The 18,071-nt window shown below is 42.7% G+C and overlaps 1 protein-coding gene across 6 annotated transcripts in view; it reads right to left on the reverse strand.

Annotated features, from left to right (window-relative positions):
• Window positions 1–18,071, reverse strand: part of PACSIN2 (protein kinase C and casein kinase substrate in neurons 2) — a 524,922-nt gene that overhangs the window by 343,855 nt on the left and 162,996 nt on the right. Inside the window, exon 1 of one of the 6 annotated variants that reach the window (XM_086922167.1) lies at window positions 5,365–5,425. The exons of the other annotated variants lie outside the window; for them this stretch is intronic. The gene's annotated coding sequence lies outside the window, so the exon portion shown is untranslated. Of the gene's footprint in view, window positions 1–5,364; window positions 5,426–18,071 lie in introns of those variants that run through there. 6 annotated transcript variants of the gene reach the window in all.

Raw genomic sequence — 18,071 nt, forward strand, 5'->3', positions numbered from 1 at the left:
TGGTCTATCGAGTTCAAACGCCAAGAAAAGGCGTGTGGCAGTCCCTGGCGTGAGTTCATTTCTAGAGTCGCTGTTTTATGTAAACAGATTTAGCACTGCCTCAGTGCGGAACGATGTGTAGTTTCAATCAAAGCATGTAGGGAAGTTCACTTTCCACATCCTCCTTTCATGCACACCAATAGAAACAAGGCACGTCTATTTCATAACGTGTGGGTGGGGTAATGGCAGTTTTCATAAAGCGAGGAAGTCTTTAATCTCCAAGGTCCCCTCCCTGCAATGGTCTCGAACAAGCTGCCAAGGAAACCCGGGTTACAACAATGGCCCAACTCGGATCACATCTCCAGCTGCGAAGAACAATAGCACATTCCAGTCAGAGTCCACTGCATGCACTGCTTTCATCTTGAAAGGCTAAGACGTATAGAGGAAGTCAACATGGAAATTGTGCACTTTACTACAGCAAGGTCTATTCATGTCAAAATCATATGTCCAGCTGTTCTACGCGGTTTACAAAATACTTCCTGCTGAGCAGACACAAGTGCCTCTGCCCTAGGGCCGCGATCTACAGGATGGCTTTGTCCAGTGACTCGCTCAAAGGCAGAGGCGTTCAGCTACTGTTAAAACAAGACCACTTTCACTTTGATTCCGCTGAAAAACTGTCAGACTTTTGAGTAACCTATGAATAAACGTGCACTAACCACACGTTAAAGAAACATGAGAAATAAATGTAAGAGAACTTAAGGGGCTCATTACGATGGGGGTACGATCGCCACCGCCGGGCCGGCGATCGTTCCACCATCGTAACAAGATTTAACCACCACCATATTAGGATGGCAGTGGGCATCGCGGCAGCCGCTTTTCTGCTGGTGGCAATCGTTACGATTGCCTGCCGGGCGGAGCAGGGCCACTATTATGGTGGAGGTGCCTAGCAGACACCATCTCGCCTTTCCACGCCGGCGATGCCACCATGGGAAAGCTGGAGGGGATTTGCTTTGGGGGCCTGTTGTGGGCCACCTCTGAGGCGCAGGGGGGCTGCACTGGGGGGTACCCATGATACCGCCCTGCAGTTCCATGCACCAAGTGGCAGGCACCTTGTGGTGCCTGCCACGTGGTGCAGGGAAATGCTGTGCATGCTCTTTTACCATTGTGGACAGTGCTGCAGCACCACCCGCAATGGTAAAAGGCCAGCGGGCGCATCCTAATTGCACTAGTGGGACCGCGGCACGTCTGGCGGGCGATCCCATCACCGTTATGATGGCGGGCGGACAGATGTCCACCCGCCTTCATAATGAGCCCCTTTGTTACTGCAGTATAAAAAAATGAAGATAATTGTAGAATAAATTAAATCATATTCATTTGAAGAATATAGACTCATATTTCATTAACCAGGCTATAGCATGTTATTTCAATGTGAATTAAAAAGTTAAAGTGATGTACTCACAGGTTGAGAAATTCCTAATCCTCAAGATTGAAATATGTGTGAAGACTTAATGAAATCTAACGTAATCTACATAATTTTACGTGTGATATTGAAGGGTTTCATTCTGAATTTTATCATTTGCATATGTGAAACTGTGCACCGAATGAGAAAAGAAATCTGATGCAGCATAGCCATATTAAGTACAAACGTCCTGAAACAGTCAGACAATAATCTTCATATATGTACTAATGTAAAACATTTGACAACAATATTAATATTATATGTTTAGAAAAATTTATTCGCAACTATCTGGAAAATGCAGTAATGTGTCATAGTTACATGTGATCTTTACAATTAAAAAAATAACATTCTGAGTGTTTATAACTTGAAAGGATTTTCTGAATATGATTTCCCCCATGAAATGTATGTTTCTATTACTTTATATTTTGCATACTTTAAATATGCTTTATTATAGACATGCATTTTTTCTTAATTTGCTTCGTCTTGCACTCATGAGAAAGTTCCGCAAACTAACAATGTGAAGCGAAACTGGGCCTTACTAGAAGAGTTCTCACTCGCTTACAAGGACTACAGCAACAAAAGTTGATACTTTTGTAACATCTGCTATGGGAAACTGTCCTCTTGAACTCACTTATGTGCCTGCTGCTAGAGGATCATTATCTGGAAGTTTACGTATACCGGATGATCTGACAACTTACATGATCAGTACCATCTTTTTCTATAATAAGGGGTCTTCCTTTATGCCGTATGAAAATCATCTTATACGAACTGACCAATGGACTGAGCGGTCTGACGCAACGAGATGACTGAGGAGGTGTCACCCTGGAACTGGAGGGTTTTTTATTTTATCTTGGTTTGATGGATGGATGGTGGCCTACTCTGACAGACCCGAGAGACTGACCTTGGATTCCTGCATCTTCCCGTTGGGAACCTTGCAGGGTCTACTTGCCCTTTTCCCGGCTGATGCGTAAGCTGTACACACATTTTGGACACTTTGTCGATGGGACACTATCCATGAGCTGTTGTGAAGCATGTCCTTGCTGAACATTCCAAAGCCCCTTTTTCACTTTATGACTGTCCTGCACTCTTTTGTTCCTCAATAATGATGTATTGCTGTTTTTGGAGATCTTTGATGAATTTACCTTGAACTAAACCATGGACTCCTTGTCTCACGCCCTTCTATACAAGGATCGGAGCTGAAAGTTACCCTCTATTCCCGAATCCTATTTAGGCAAAGGTACCTTCATGGAGGCGTTTAAACTGTTGACAGAGGTAAACTGGCTCCCCCATCCCAAGCAGTAGGCCCCACAACTGGTCTCGTTCTACCAAATCAAACGCGGATTTGAGGTCCACGAATGTTAGGTAGAGAGAACCTCCCTCCAGCGTTCTAGTTTTCCAATAGATTAGTTGTAATCTAAACAACTGATCTATAGTTGAGATTTTGGACCTAAAACCTGCTTGTAGGGGAGTAAGTATGTTATGATCATCCATCAAGATCTGAAGTCTTCCCAAAAGAACACGTGCAAAAATCTTTTGGGTTACATCAATTAGGCGAATAGGCTTGTATTTAGCCAGCTCTAGAGGGGAACCTTTTTGTAAATAGGAATGATCTCGGCACCCGCCCATGTTTGGGGGGTGTCAAGCCATGAAGGATTTCATTAAAAAGGGACTGCAGGTATGGAGCCCAAACTATCTGTTCGGTTTTGAATAGGTCTCCCGGAACCCTATCCAATCCGGGTGCCTTGTTTGGCAGAACTTTGGCCAGGGCCGCTGTTACCTCAGCCAGAGAACAGGAGGGGATATCGGAGAGAGGAACATAAATAGAATCAATGACTGGCTGCCCCATTTTAACGGTTCCTATTTGGGACTTTGTATATAGCAATTTAAAATGGGATCGCCAAACTTCCTCCCCAAGGTTTGGCTCAATTGCATTCTTGCCCTCGGGTTTTCCTGTCTTCACCAGATTCCAAAACACTCTTGGATCTCTATCATCTAGGGTTTTCTTAATGGCCTGCCATCTATCAATTTCCCATTCAGATTTCGCTTCTAAAATGATTTTCTTTAAAAATGCCCTTGCCTCCCTAATACGTACAATGGCACCTTCTCGTAGTTTAGTCAACAGAGCATTCTTGGTTTCTCTACATGCCCTTTTGTACCAGGGGTTAATGCCTCTTTGTTCCTTTCTTTTATGGGTTGAGGTGCTATAAAAAACGCTGCCAGGGTTCCAACCATATCCAGGTGGTTATCCCTCAGCACCTCTAAGGAATCAGTGACACCGTAATTATCTGTAATAGAGCTTGCCTTTACCAGAAAGGGTATGATGGATTGCCTTAGATGACTCAGATGACTGTAAAAATGTTCCCCAACGGATTCTTCTGCCTCCGTCAATTGCAATTAGATTAGAAGGGGGCAGGGTAGTCTCAGCCTGTCCTGCTACCGGTTGACACAGATCCAGGGTAACAACCAGCGGATTGTGATCACTTTCAGTGCGGAACTGCACCAAAAAGTTTGCAATCCTATGCCAGATATCCACTTTCACCTAAATATAATCAATTGTGGAGGTCTGGCCATTTCTTCCAAAGTTGTGTTTCCCTGGGTTAGCCGCAAACAGTCAACCATTACATGCCCTCAGTAAGTAACTGAGGGTAAGTGAGGTCAGCTGCAGGGCTAAAGGGGTCCAACCCCGCATCGGATAATGATTACCCATTGGGATTCCCCACGTTGAATCCTCATCACTCATTATAGGGTGGGATAAACCATTTAGGGGTTCAAAGTGGCAGTTGAAATCCCAACCGATGATAGGAAAAACTTGCTCACTTAGCAACGAACGAAAGGCGGACAAACAATCTAACGTCTGCGAGATCTGCCCATACCCAACAGGGCGAGAATAAACATCAATAATAGCCACCTTAGGGAAGTTGTTAAGGGAGAGAATAATACATAAAATATCGGAGGAATGGGTATCTATCGGCTTAACTGAACAACCAAGATGTGTACCGACCCAGTTACCCAACCCCCGGAAGGTTTGCCCCTAGGCCCCTGAACAGCTGCTTTACAATAAGTGGCAAACTCAACTCTATGCAAAGATTTCAAGGCCCAAGTCTCCTGGAATAAAGAGATCTCGTGGGTGTTGATGAATTCATCCCAATCAGGGTGGTCCAATTTAGCATTTAACCCAGCTATATTTCAGGACAACATCCTTAGCCCTAGTGGTAAAACTGCCTTAGTACTCTGCAAACCCTTAGTGGTGACGCCTATCTCATGGGCCACAGACAGGATCTCCTACTCTGGAAAGAGAAAACAATGAGCATTGTGGGCGATGCTAGGGCTCACGGAACATATTATCAAGTTCCTTCCTGGTGCACACCAAATATCTCTAAGGCAGGGCCCACATAACAAAACACGTTCTACAGTGGAATTCTAGCACCAAACTGTTGCCCGCTTACTAGCTAAAAATGTCAGTTTATAGAAAAATCTGCAGGATTATTCCAGTATGCAATAAAAATGTGATTCATGCATACTTTTTTCAAGACACCTAAAAAATGAAAGTTTTTGTTGACGAGAGGATGGGGATGAGTGAATGAGCCTGCAGATGCCTGAACCATTTCGTAGAGCCAGGATTTAAAGCAATGTTATTCAGTGTCTCTCAACAAAATACTGCAAGATGTGGTCTTTATGCATGTACATAATCCAGGTACTGGCTGTTTAGCATCCACTGTGCACCATGCACATTCCTACTGCAGTTCAATCCCAAGTGCAGGGCCCGAGACTCATAACCGGGGCCCTACCTTGCCAGCAGCAAAACAACCCTTTCAGTTATGACATATTAGCTTCATTTCGACTTCATCCTTATCTCGAGTTTGGACAATGAATGAAGTCCCACGCATGCTCCAGGTCACACCATCAGGTCTACACCTGGTGACTACCTTTGCTCCTTCGCTTGTGGTCAGCCCAGACGAAGCTTCTCCTCCAGCCACATGCTCCCGCCTGCACAAGGGGAGAAAACTCAAACTGAGCCACGGCCTATTTCAAATAACAGAAAACAATCGATCAACCAGTTCAAATGATTAGAATGGCATAGCAATCCTTAATAAACTACCAGCATGCCATGCTCCCACGGATAGGCATCACTTTGAATAGCCAACAATTAACGCAGGGCTCGACAAATCCACTCGCCCGCTTGCATTTGCGAGGGAGAATGGATGGGGACGAGCTATTTTTAGGTCCTACTCGCCCTTTCTGGCGAATAGGAAGACAAACTAACTTTTGTCCTCTGTTTTTGAAAACGGAGCAAAAGTGACAAGATAACAGATTTAACCCCTTCCATGCTGGTGACGAACCCCAGCCGTCACGATCTACGGTGCTCGTGTGCTGATGACGGCTGGGGTTCGTCACGGCCCCGCCCTGTTCGTCCGGCGGCCGCACACGGGGGAAATCGCGGCCGCACGGAAGGGGTTAAAGGCATTTTTATTGCTCACAAAGGGACTAAGCAATAAAGATGCCTTTAAATCTTGTTAACTTGTCACTTTTGCTCCGTTTTCAGAGACAGAGGTCAAGTAGGTTGCAGTTGGGTCGAGGGGATTTTTCAAGTTACTAGACCTGCAAGACTAGTACAATTTTTTCAGATTGGTCAAGCCTTACCAAACCGTATTTACAATACCACTGTTTTACAAAATGGCGCCTCATTAAGGAATTGCATTTGGTTTTCCTATTGAAAACAGAGTGGTGAACTGCAGTGCTATGCTGCTGCATTTTTTGTCAGCCACTCCAGACTAACAATCTGGGGGTTTCACCACTGAGACCACGCTTTAAAGGCAACAAAAGGCTTAATGTTGGGCATGGAGGCCCATGCACAATCACAATGGCTTTCATGAATGAAAACAACAAGCAAAGGCGGTTACAATGTTAGATACTGAAACTAGCCTACCAGTATAACCACCTACAATAACATTAGTACTATAAAGTTTTACAAATAAGAGTTTATTACAAGGTAAAGTCTGAAAACAGTTTAGCTACACAAGACTAAAGACAGGTACTCACAAACATTTAGGGTTTTCAAACAATAGAAAGCCCTTCAATGTAAATATTAGGAAGTCAAGGCAACAACAAAGCAAGAAATTTTCGCTGCACAGTAGAATTTAAAAATAAACCCTGAGAAAGTAAAATGCCAAAATTAAACTAGAATGAGTCACTGTATCCTTGTGAAACACAAGCAGTAGAACACATAGTCCTTTATTCTAACGGACATGGCTATTTTTATCTGTTCTCACCATGATAACAAGTACCAAACTAGAAAAAAATTAGAATTAAAATGAATTGGTTAGAAGTGATGGGTAACTAAGTAAAATGTATACATCGTTATCCATACACGATAATCACCTAAACATAGCATAGAAAACAAAACCGATTGGTCTGGATTCATAGGAATGCTGTGTGTTCATACAAAGCATTAAAAGTAGATCGGATGGGAAAAGTTATCATTTTTATGGAAGCATAGAACTACAAAAGAATACCGGTGTAGGTTTAAGAGTCAGGTGGCAATTGCACTGTTGCGCTAGACCTAAAAATCCATGTAGTTTAATGACTGTCCTCCTCCTCTCTGTGCTGCTGCCAGAGAAAAACAACATACATTTTATAGTTATCTAACACACTTTAATAGCATTCCAATAGCAAGTGTGTCCCCCTGAATGTTCAAGTTTAGGCAACTGGACACAAAAACAATACCATTACACCTGTGTGGAGGGAAAGCACTTTTCTGTGGAAGCACATAATTTCTTCTCAATTAAAGCATGTACTCCTGGTTCCCAACATATGGGAGGAGCCAAAACCCCTCTTTAGTAATGCTCGCATGTTTGTCTGGCGACAGCTGTCGATCTAGACCATGATCATGTGTTTGATGGAAAAGAGTGGAACATTTAATTCAGATTGGCTTGAGGATCCCTGTCCATCACTACAGCCAGAGAAGACTAATAGAATTTCAAATACAGGACCTATTCATTGAGCAGCCCCTAAATTACCTGGTTTCCTGACCTAGAGATTTTTGCAAATAACATTGAAATCGTCCTAGGCAACTTTCATCGCTAAAAAGCCAATAACATTCAACATAAGTAAACCCAATCAGCTGACTGAGTTAATATTCAAAAACCAAGAGTTAACATACCTTAAGGGGGAAGTTTATGGGATGATAATACTGGTTTGTTACACAAACCTAAACCCAAGGAAAATTCACAAGTTAAGCTGCGGCCTTCATTTTCACCCCTTCAAACACTTAAAAAATACAACACAATTAACCTGAGCTCAACCCGCTGGTAGCTGTAGCACAGAGCAGACATGCTTAAACTAGGGCAATTTGTAAAGCATTTATGTTGTACCAAACAGTATTAAAGTAAAAATGCAAACCAATAAAAATTCCAAACCAAATTAGAAAATTAAGAGTACAATTTAATAAACAAAATAACAAAAATCCAGTAAGGGGAACCAAAGATATGAATTTTTAGATTTTTAAGTAGAAATAATGTGAGAAAAAGCACAAAGTCCCAACGATAGTTATTGGTTGCGGTACACTGGGACCGAGGTAATGTTTGAATCTGACTGCACTGGGGCATGGATCCGATAAACAAATCAAGTTTGTCCAGGTCAAAGGTTTTACTTTAAGGCTTAGACCTTTGAGTCCCAAACCAATACAGAAGCACACTTCTTAAGTGCTCAAGACCTCAGAAGACACTTAGAGACTCACTGGGTATCAGGTAGAGGCTACCAGCAGGGTCCAGTCTAGTTCAAGTTACCACTGGTAAACTGGGCACATTAAGGAGCTGGCAGAGGATTATGAGTTGGCAGAGGATTATGCAAATTAGCATTGTGGCTCTTAAAGCAGGTTAAGGGAAAAACTCTAAAAGTTACTTTTTCTTACTATTTATTCAAAATCTGACTTCACCATTGACTATTATAAAATGGCATACCCCTGCATAAAGTCACTTTGTTACAGTGTGTTTTTCCAATTCATTTCTTAGGTCTTTTCCCCATATAAAAATACAACAACAATTATTCCTGTAGTTTTTCCCAGTACATTTTAAGGTGTTTTAAATTTAAAGTAAAATAGGAACTGCAGGGATATCACCCATGAACACAGCCTCCACTGTGTATATCCTTAGACTGTGCACCACATGTTTGGTTGCTGGTCCTACATCCAACTGTCTGTGTATTCAGAACCCGCAGCACACCGCTTTTGATTGTATGCACCACAGAATGAACCCAGGGCCTGGCCTGCAACTGGGTGTCCAAGTACATGGATGCAATGGTCTGGAGTGTGTCCATGCTCTGTGCTCAACTACTCATGCATTCAATTTGGACTTGCCCTCAGCCAAAAGCCTGATGGCATAATGGTTTTCTTCATGCTAATTTGTCAAACGGTTCCAAAGTTATAAGCAAAACAAAAAGAATCAATAAAAAATACAGCTGATTGAAAACTACAGAGACGCTATCGCCGACTCTGTAATACAGAGAGACAGAGACACAGTTATCAACACAAGGAGACCAAGGGCAAATTGTTTACTTTAAAGTTAAACACTCCCCAGTAGCACTACTTCACGTACTAAAAATTGCCATTCCCAAACCTGCGGCTGGACATTGGGGAATTTCTCCTATGTGTTCTGTATAGAAAACTCAACACACGTAAGTATAGGATTTATTAGTAAATGTGGGAGGAACAAGTGGTGGTGGTTGACAAATGAAGAGAAATTACTACAAAATGAGTAGGGTGAAAGGAAATTGAAGAAGGATTTAGGAAGAGTTGTGCTAATACAAAACATACACCTAAATAAGAGTAAGACAATTTCTATTCACAAATTATACTCCTAATTATACTACAGCCATAATAGCGACCAAACAGACTTAAATGCATTCCAGCCAAGCTTTGGAGTAAGTTAAGTACTACACATGACCAACCACTGGTTCTACAACATATTCTCTTAGAAAGCAATGGAGGCACGCTAAAAACTTATACCCCATCAAAATAAAGTAAAATACATTAAATAAATTCAATTGATAATTAATTCTAATTTTATTGCATTAAATTAATAATATACAAATGCAAAATAAATTAAAATGTTCACAGTTTAAAAAATATTAACATTTATAAAAAATGTAACTTCCATACAGGTTTCTAACAAATTAAATAAAAACAAAAAATACTGTTCAACAAATATTATTAACGAATTGAATTTAAATTCATTTGGAGCTTAATTCAAGTTTAACTTGAGGAGCTAGTGTGTTGAATCTCTTTCTTTAACCATTTAAATGTAGTGAATGAACCATTTATTTCCACCATATAACCACTTGAGTGGACATGAACAGTTCGCCCACCACACTAAAGCAGAACATCCTTCTGCAGCTCGTACCAGAAGTTTTTTTTGTTCATAATGTTAAGATGTAAGGGACCAAGATTTTATTTTTCCAATCAGTGACTTGCAAAGGGTAGAGGTCACACTGATTCAAAGTAAAATCAGTCTGAGCCAATGGTGTCGACTGGTTTCACTTTGATCGATTGCTCAGGAGCCATATCACTAGCCCTCTGAACACCAACCCAAGTAGATCTCTGCTTGGGGATCACTGCTGTACGGACATTTTAAAGCAGAGATCCATTCACTAAACACCAGGGATTTAGGAAACTGAGTGGCGAAGAGCAAAGTTGCGAAGAGTGGAATGGAGTGGAGTGGTGCAGAGTAGATTGTTTCAGAGTAGAGTGAAGTGGTGTGGAAAGGTGCAGAGTAGAGTGCAGTAGCGTAGAATATAGTGGCAAATAGTAAAGTGGTGTAAAGTGCAGTGGCATAGAGTGCAATAGTGCATAGTAGATTAAAGTGGTGTACAGTGGAATGGCGTAAAATGCAGACGCGTGCAGTGGTACAGAGCAGAGTGCAATGGCATAGAGTGCAGTGTTGCATAGTGGTGTGGAGTTGACTAGAATGGAGTGGCCTAGAATGGAGTGGCCTAGACTGGAGTGCAGTGCAGTAGCGTAGAGTGCAGTGGTACAGGGAGGAGTAGTGTGCAGTGGCGCAGCGTGGTGTATATAGTGGAGTGGTGCAGAGTAGAGTGCGGTGGTGCAGTGAAGAGTGCAGTGGTGCAGAGTGGAGTATGCATGGTGTGGGAGCACATTTGCACAGACATACTGTTTTACTATTAAAACTATACAACACACAATGATAATGTGTGGAAATAGCATCACCTACTGTATTTATTTGTTTTGATCACATCAGAATATTTGTGTACAAACACTTCAGACTTAACAAAAGAATTTGCTTCATTTGTGCTTTCCTAATGCTGGTACATTTTGAAATACTTCCACAGTTAATTTAAATGCTGTTGTATGCTAGAAAAAAACTTTTTGTATCCCCAGTATCAGCAAGATTGTCACATAAAGTCTCTCAATTTGAAGTTAGGGAAAGAAAAGTAAACAGCAAGCTCCCTCAGAAGACAGAGCCTGACATATGACCTCCGTCTTTGAATGTACAACAAATTTAACAAGAACTAGATAGATTTGCAGGCCTGTTTATAGAAAGGAGCACTTGTGAAAGGATACAATGAGAGGCAGTCTCAAAAGGTGTTACTACTTGGGAGGGAAAAATTCACCATGGACAGCCTAAAACAAGTAAAGCCAGAAAATAGCCAGAAATTGTGAGCTACAAGCTACAAAGTTAATGGTAAGCAACGGGTGGCATGCATTCCCAGGGAAGCTTTCTGGATGTCCCCAAGATGTCTTTAGCAAACCAAACAGCTGTGACCAAAAAAGGCTCTAGATCAGACCAACATACTTGTGAATATTAGCACCCCATTAACTTACCAGGCCAGCATTTCTTCCAGCTGTGCTGTCCGGTAGGCTTTGACCTAAAAATGCTCAGCACTGGATAGGAAAATACGCAGCAGCTAAACCATTAAGTAGTCTTAGGTGAATATTATTTGCTTACAATTATTTTACATACATATAATATTATTTATTTAAAAAAACAAAAATCTTTATGAAATGTCCCTATATTTTCCTATAGGTAGAGGCCTCCACAAAAAGGAGGAACAATACGAATATAAACTTTACACTTTTAAATTTAGTAATAGAAGTCTCCAACGTCTAAATTTGGGTGGGAGAGTGGAAACTCTTAAATCTTCATGTAGGTGTATATCTCCACTCAGAAATGGTGAGTAGAAAAATTGGAGACATAGGAGTCGAGATCTACACCTAGGTGTGAGGCAGATCCACACATGCAAACTTACCTTTGTGTATCAGGCCCTAGATATCCATGTAATGGATTTCAATCAAAGCAGAGGTCATTGTCGTTTTCCCCTTTCCCATGTATGCAACAAGCGGTATACTCCTGGTGCACTCTTGAAAGAGGAAATCCTTTGTGTAAGCTGCAGTACTTCAGGCACAAACTAGCAGCTTCAATCAAAGCACAAGCTGCAACTGTTTTCCCCTCACATGCAGCAAGAAAGTGGAAATGATTACACAAGCCAATCAAAGATGCCTGTGTGGGATAGAGGCTTGGCAGAGAGGCATTACAGAGGTGTGACCAGGAAAGACATTCCAGGATGGAACAACAAAAGCTAAAAATACAATTCGGCCCTGTCTCGCTTCAGGCGGTATTGACTGACACATCCTCTCCACCCATTTATTAAGCATTACCCACTACTTCAGCCCAGAAGAGCTAGAGAGTTGGACTTGTAGCACTGGATTTATTCAGGATATTCTAAATTAGTGAATGGAAGTTTATAAGAGGAACAAACCCTGCAATTCTGATGCTCCGAGTTTCAGCCGTACCGTTGACAAAGCCTTAAAATGCAGACAGAAGTGCTTCGATGCATTGACCCTGCCTCACAACTCAATGTTTTCCTCATCTCTCTCTCTCTCTCTCTCTCTCTCCCCACCTCTTTCCCCCCCTTCGCTCCCCCTCCTTCCCCTCCTCTTCCCCCCCTGGAGTGGAGGGGTGCTGCTTGGCTTTCCCTCCCCCCTTCCCTTTCCCCTCCCACAAGTGAAGAAATCAGGATGCGGGATGCTTGGAGATTGTGGCCTGGTAGGGTGCCATAGCGGCATCCTCCTACAACTGAGTTTCTAAGGTGAGCGGGCCCTTCCATCGCTAAAGATGAAATACCTCGGGGGACAGAGATCCATCGTCCAGCGGGTGTGGGCACTGCAGGACATGCAGTTCCTACTCCCCACCCCGCCTCCTGCTATCTGCATCACCGTCGTGCCTAAGCTAGGATGACACGGCACCTGACGCGGCCTGCCTGGGCCCGGAGACCTGCGTATACCTCCGATTATCATCCCGGGAGAGGCCTACCGGCTGAGTGCAGTCTCCAGCACCGCACTAAGTGGATCTCCCTGGGTAGACTGTCTGGGAGAGGTTGGATCGGCTGTGACGATCCACCGCAATGTGCAGATCTCAAGCCTGTTGCTACTCCGGCCTCTCTGGGTCGTGGTGGTGCTGACCATCGGATCGGGTGAAGGCGTTGTCCGGAGAGCTGTCCCTGCTCGCCTCCTCCTTTACCTTCTCCCTCTCCTTACCGCAAAAGTTCTTCTGTTGCCGCATAGGACAAGGCCCCCCTCCAGCTGCCCGAGCGGGACGGCTGCAGCTGCTGTTAGTTTACACGGGGAGTGTGCAGTCCCTGTCCGGGTCGCACCGGGCCCTGCCTGGTGCCATTTGCCCCCCCCCCTCGCCTGGGTCAGTGGGTCGTAGCAGAGGCGGTTGTCCACTGCCTGGGACACAGATCGATTCGACAGGCGGAGCACCGCTGGACGAGTGGACGGGAACCCCGCACAGTGATCCTCCCCTGGGCCTGGGAAGATATGGCTTGACAGTTCTGGCTGGACTGTTCCCATGAGGCACAGGGTCAAGACTGATTTGCATATTGCTGTGTCTGAACTGGGGTGGTGAAGTGAGCTAAAGAACGATGATGGATTCAACCCAGATCTGTGACTGGGGATGAGTGTCTGAAAAGTTTCAGCGCTCCGTCCATCATCTCCTTGCGTTTGCTTTGTTCTAATGCTTAAACTTGTTTTAGAGCTAAATGGCAAATTGAGTGCTGCTTCAAAGCCCGGTACTCCTTTCCTTTGCAGTTTTCAATAGTCTGGTGTCCAATCAAGCCACTTTGTGCCAAACACATCTAGATAGTTCATTCGAATTAATACTCAAATGACGGGTGAACCGGAATGAGCAGTCAAGTGTACTCTACAAATAAAAAGGTTGCAGCCATTTGATCTCTACAGCGTGTATCATAAACGCCTAGAAAAAGGATTTCAGTGATCGGTAAAACGATTTCAATAAGCGAACATTAAAAATGTGTGAAAGCGCTGCATTTTAAAACAAGTCGACTGAAGTCCTTCTGGTGTTGGTCCATATACCACAGCTGCTTTCTACCTAAAACCTGGGAACTACACTGGGCTTTCCATTGTACCTGTCCTTCCCCTCAAATATATCTATTTGCCTAAACAATATCAGTTGACACGGCACCATTGTTGCAAGCAAAAACTAAAAATCAATTTTCATTGCCATTTATGGTAGGTTTATGTTTGAGTTTATGGCCTTCAGTTGTGCCCTCAGGACAGCAGAGTTTTGTAGTTGCTGGGAAGACAAATGTATTATTTTAACCCCAGTCTTGAAATATTTGGGGAAAGCAGCGATTTCCCCAAAATAATCCAGCCCCCTCATTTACTATTCTAGCTACAGTTTTGTAATATTTTAGAGAAAGTTACAAATTCTCCAAGTCTTTTAAGAAAGGCTTTGAAATGTGTAATTCAGCATTGCCTAGATGTGCAGCCAGAGGGCGCTCTTAAGAAAAAACTAGGAATATCAATCATAACTCACCCTCTCCCAAACGCATGTTCTCACTCATGATGTCACAGATTATCTAAAAAATGATAGAGCTGGTAAATCATGTAACAGGTCACCAATGGCATCATTTATTACACGAGTCGAGGCTACAACTCCCAGAGCCTACAGGGCGCAACGTTTGCCTCGAACTTACAGGCTTTTGGTGCAGGGACCTTTTTTTCTTTTCTTTTACTGATAAACCATGGCTCCAATAACACGTCTTTCAGGCACGCACAGTACGATGTAGATGCAGGGAGTGGTTTCTGACCATAACCTGTGACTAACTGTGGTACCCCCAGGACCTGCTGCACACGAACAAATCTGTACAAGAAGGAAATACAGCTGCTAATGCTTTAACCTCCCTTTCGCACCACTTAAAAATAGCTGGATAACAAAAGGTATCTAAGTCCATCCTGCTATAATCAATGTTACAACAAACACATGAGAGCTGCCAAGAACATCCAGCTGTCACACAAATGCTGATTTTAGTTTTACTGTCTTGAGCGGTACTGACCTCCTGAGAATTGCTTTTTAACACCCTAGTATCCACACAACATCCTGTCCTGAAAACCCATCCACTTTTCCTGCTGTCGGCCACTAAACATCTGCCTCATCCTACTATCCCTTTAACACCTTGCCTGCATCAAACGTTCAGCTCCAGTGCTGAACGTTCGAAAAACGGGTGGGGCACCGTCGGCCAACGGACGTTCGCAGCACTACCAAGATGGCCAAAGGTAGTCACGTGCACGGGCGGCAGCAGCCAAGAGGTTAATGTTAGATGTTGGTGAATGTACTGCATCATGGTTAGTTACAACAAGAGTAGCGCGAGATATGTTCAAGCTTCCAAAGAGGCCAGGCAAGCCGTTCATTTGTTCTGTTTTTGGCCATAGCACGCAAAATATGGAAGCTGACATGGACCAGGCGGATCCACCCATAAATGGCATGAAAAAGAAAGGAGGATGAAGGCAAGGGAACGAATGGGGTTATATTCTTAAGACTTCGACCCATAAGAAGATGGAATACAGTTATTGTAAGTGGAGCTTACAGAAGGTACAACAGCAAGAGCGATTTAAAGGAACTGCAAGAGTTCAGTGTTGTAAGAGTCTAGACCAGAGTACATCTATGAGTTGAACCAATGGCTACATTTATTTATTTTATCTATTTAGGCAATTGTTTTACCCAAAAAAATGTAAGGTACAGTAACAGTTCCAGGGCGCATAAACCATTGTCAGTTAGGCTGGAAACATACACAGGTGCTTATGGAATTGATGGCTGGAGATATTGACGCTAAGTATGAGAGCGCAAACAAATGTTTCATGCACCCCTAGTCACAGGATTAGATTTACTCAAGTGAGGTGTGGAAATGAGGGAGTCTAGCATTGGGTGATCCTTGTGAGGAGTCTTGATGGAGGTTAGGAGAGAGGAACTCAGACGGGAGAGAGCGTAAGAATTCCAGTAAATGGAATGACAAATTTGGAAACCGCAGCAAACATTTTCAATATGTGTGCTGCTTTGTGCAGTATCGGGCAATAAAAACACCCCCACCTAAAAAAAAAAAATCAGCATGGAATCCAGACAATTACGCAAGCCAATTAAGATCACTCAAGTGGCGGCACAGCAGCAGGGTCAAACCCATACATGTACTACCCTAGACATCAAAATAGTTGATAACTTCATTCCAACAGTGTGTCTACACTCACAAAGTTGATGGCTGACCTTATAGTGAAATTTAGGGCACACATAACTTAGAGAAGTGGAACAATGAGCCCTCTGACTGCTAAGCTGACTTTGTTAGATCACTCCAGCTTTAAAATCTCTACTCTGGCTTGTCAATAAGGCTTTATGCTGGCAGAGTTCCAATCCACTATCTCAGCATTCTGTGAACCTTATGCCTCGATGAAAGCTTCGATATGAGAATGCATTTCTGCAGCCGGTGCCAAGTTTCAATATCCCTCGCGGGGGTGGGGTGTTTTCTGTAGCAGCTGCTAAGCACTGGAATACATTACCTTTATCAGTTCACTAAGAAGACTCCTGGATTATATTTAGGGAATACTTGAAAACTTGGCTTTCCCCCAAATAATCAGCTTGTTACACTTGCTTGCTTTCTGACTTTGGCCCCCAGGAGGGGAGAAAGACTCAAAGGCACACCCCACCAAAACACAGACTGCTAAATCACTGAAGCAATATGCCAATTTCTAATCTATACTGTCTTCACCACCATAACTGTTTATACTTTCATTCTCACTAGTCATTGGGGGCTATTGACAATATTATTTATCCAATGAAACCTGAAATATAGTAACAGATGGGCACGAATTAAACAAGTTAAGCACTTGACGTCTGGTGAGATGTATAAATCAGAAGTTTGAATCCTGACATGAGCAACTCAGCCTTTCATCATTGGGAGTTTGATAAATAGAGAGCTCCAAATTGTATGATGGTAAACAGGGTTTACAATGCCTAGAACGATCATGTTATTACTATTGTGCACACTTTTAAAACCTTTCTCAATACTCCAGAAAGCCCTGTGCAAGCAATGGTAGCTTAAAAAAAAATGAGCATTTTCATTTTTTTTCGCCCTCACCGCAATTCATTAGGTTTAAAAAACAAGCATGAGCAAACGAACAGCACATTTTTGTTTAGTTTTTGAGAGCATTAGCTGTAGTATAAAAACTTTTGTAGTTGCTCTCCTACGTACACTTTTTTTGTTTGGAGCGAGTTTGCAAATAACAGAAGATCTGTGTTTTTCATTCCATCAGCATTGTTATTTCAGAGTATATGGTGTGAGACTACCTGGAAGAAGGCAATTGTTTAATTATACTGGATTTCAAGAAGAATACAAGAAAACCAAGCTTCAGAAGAATAAGTAGGTCAGGCTTGGCAAGCTGGTGCCATGGTTATTTTGTTTATGTTTTGTTACAAGTATATGCCGCAAAAATTCAAAACATAAAAATGCCACCTCCTAAATGTAAAAAGAACTTTTGATGGACAGAATGCAGAACAATGTCATACATTCACTCCAGTACAGAGATCTGGGCCTAAATCATTGTTTTGTTGCTCACCATGCCATTACAGTTTGGACCCAGCCATATGGAAATCAGTCTTGACCATGCGCCCAATGGGATCAGTCCAGCCCGAACTGCCAGGCCAGATCCTCCCTGTACTGGAAACAAGCATCCTAGGACTGGTTTCAGGGTTTCACCCCTCTTCAGCCAGTATAGCTTGATTCCAGTGGCATGGAGAACATGGGACTCACGTCTGAGCATACCCGTCCCACTCGGGGTAACAAATGCAAAAAGAACTATTGATGATCAGAATGCAGAACAATGTCATACATGCCATTCCAGTTTGGACCCAGCCATATGCAAATCAGTCATGACCCTGCGCCCTCCTAAATGTGGCAGTCTTATGTTTCTATTAAAATGTTACAGGCAAAGGGTGAACATACCAATGGGTGAAAGCGGACAAAAACCCTCTTCAAATGAATATGTGCATGTATTTTTCATTTATTGATTTTTTTGATTGCTGAAGTCTGGTCAATAGCCAAATCCAATTCTTTATACAAGATTTGGCACTTTACGAGGGAAAAACATGAGTGCATAGCAGCACATCTTGCAGAAAATACAATTCAAAGGTTTAAAAAGCATTTTAAAAAATGAAAACCATTTTATCTCATCCACAGGCCAAAATAGCAAACAGCGGGCTTCTGCTGTCATTTGGACACTGTATTTTAAGAACAACGGCCTCAATATGCGAAGATAAAAGTGCAGTGAAGGAAA

The sequence above is a fragment of the Lissotriton vulgaris genome, chromosome 1_1 (genome assembly GCF_964263255.1).
Source record: "Lissotriton vulgaris chromosome 1_1, aLisVul1.2, whole genome shotgun sequence".
Lineage (NCBI taxonomy): Eukaryota > Metazoa > Chordata > Amphibia > Caudata > Salamandridae > Lissotriton > Lissotriton vulgaris.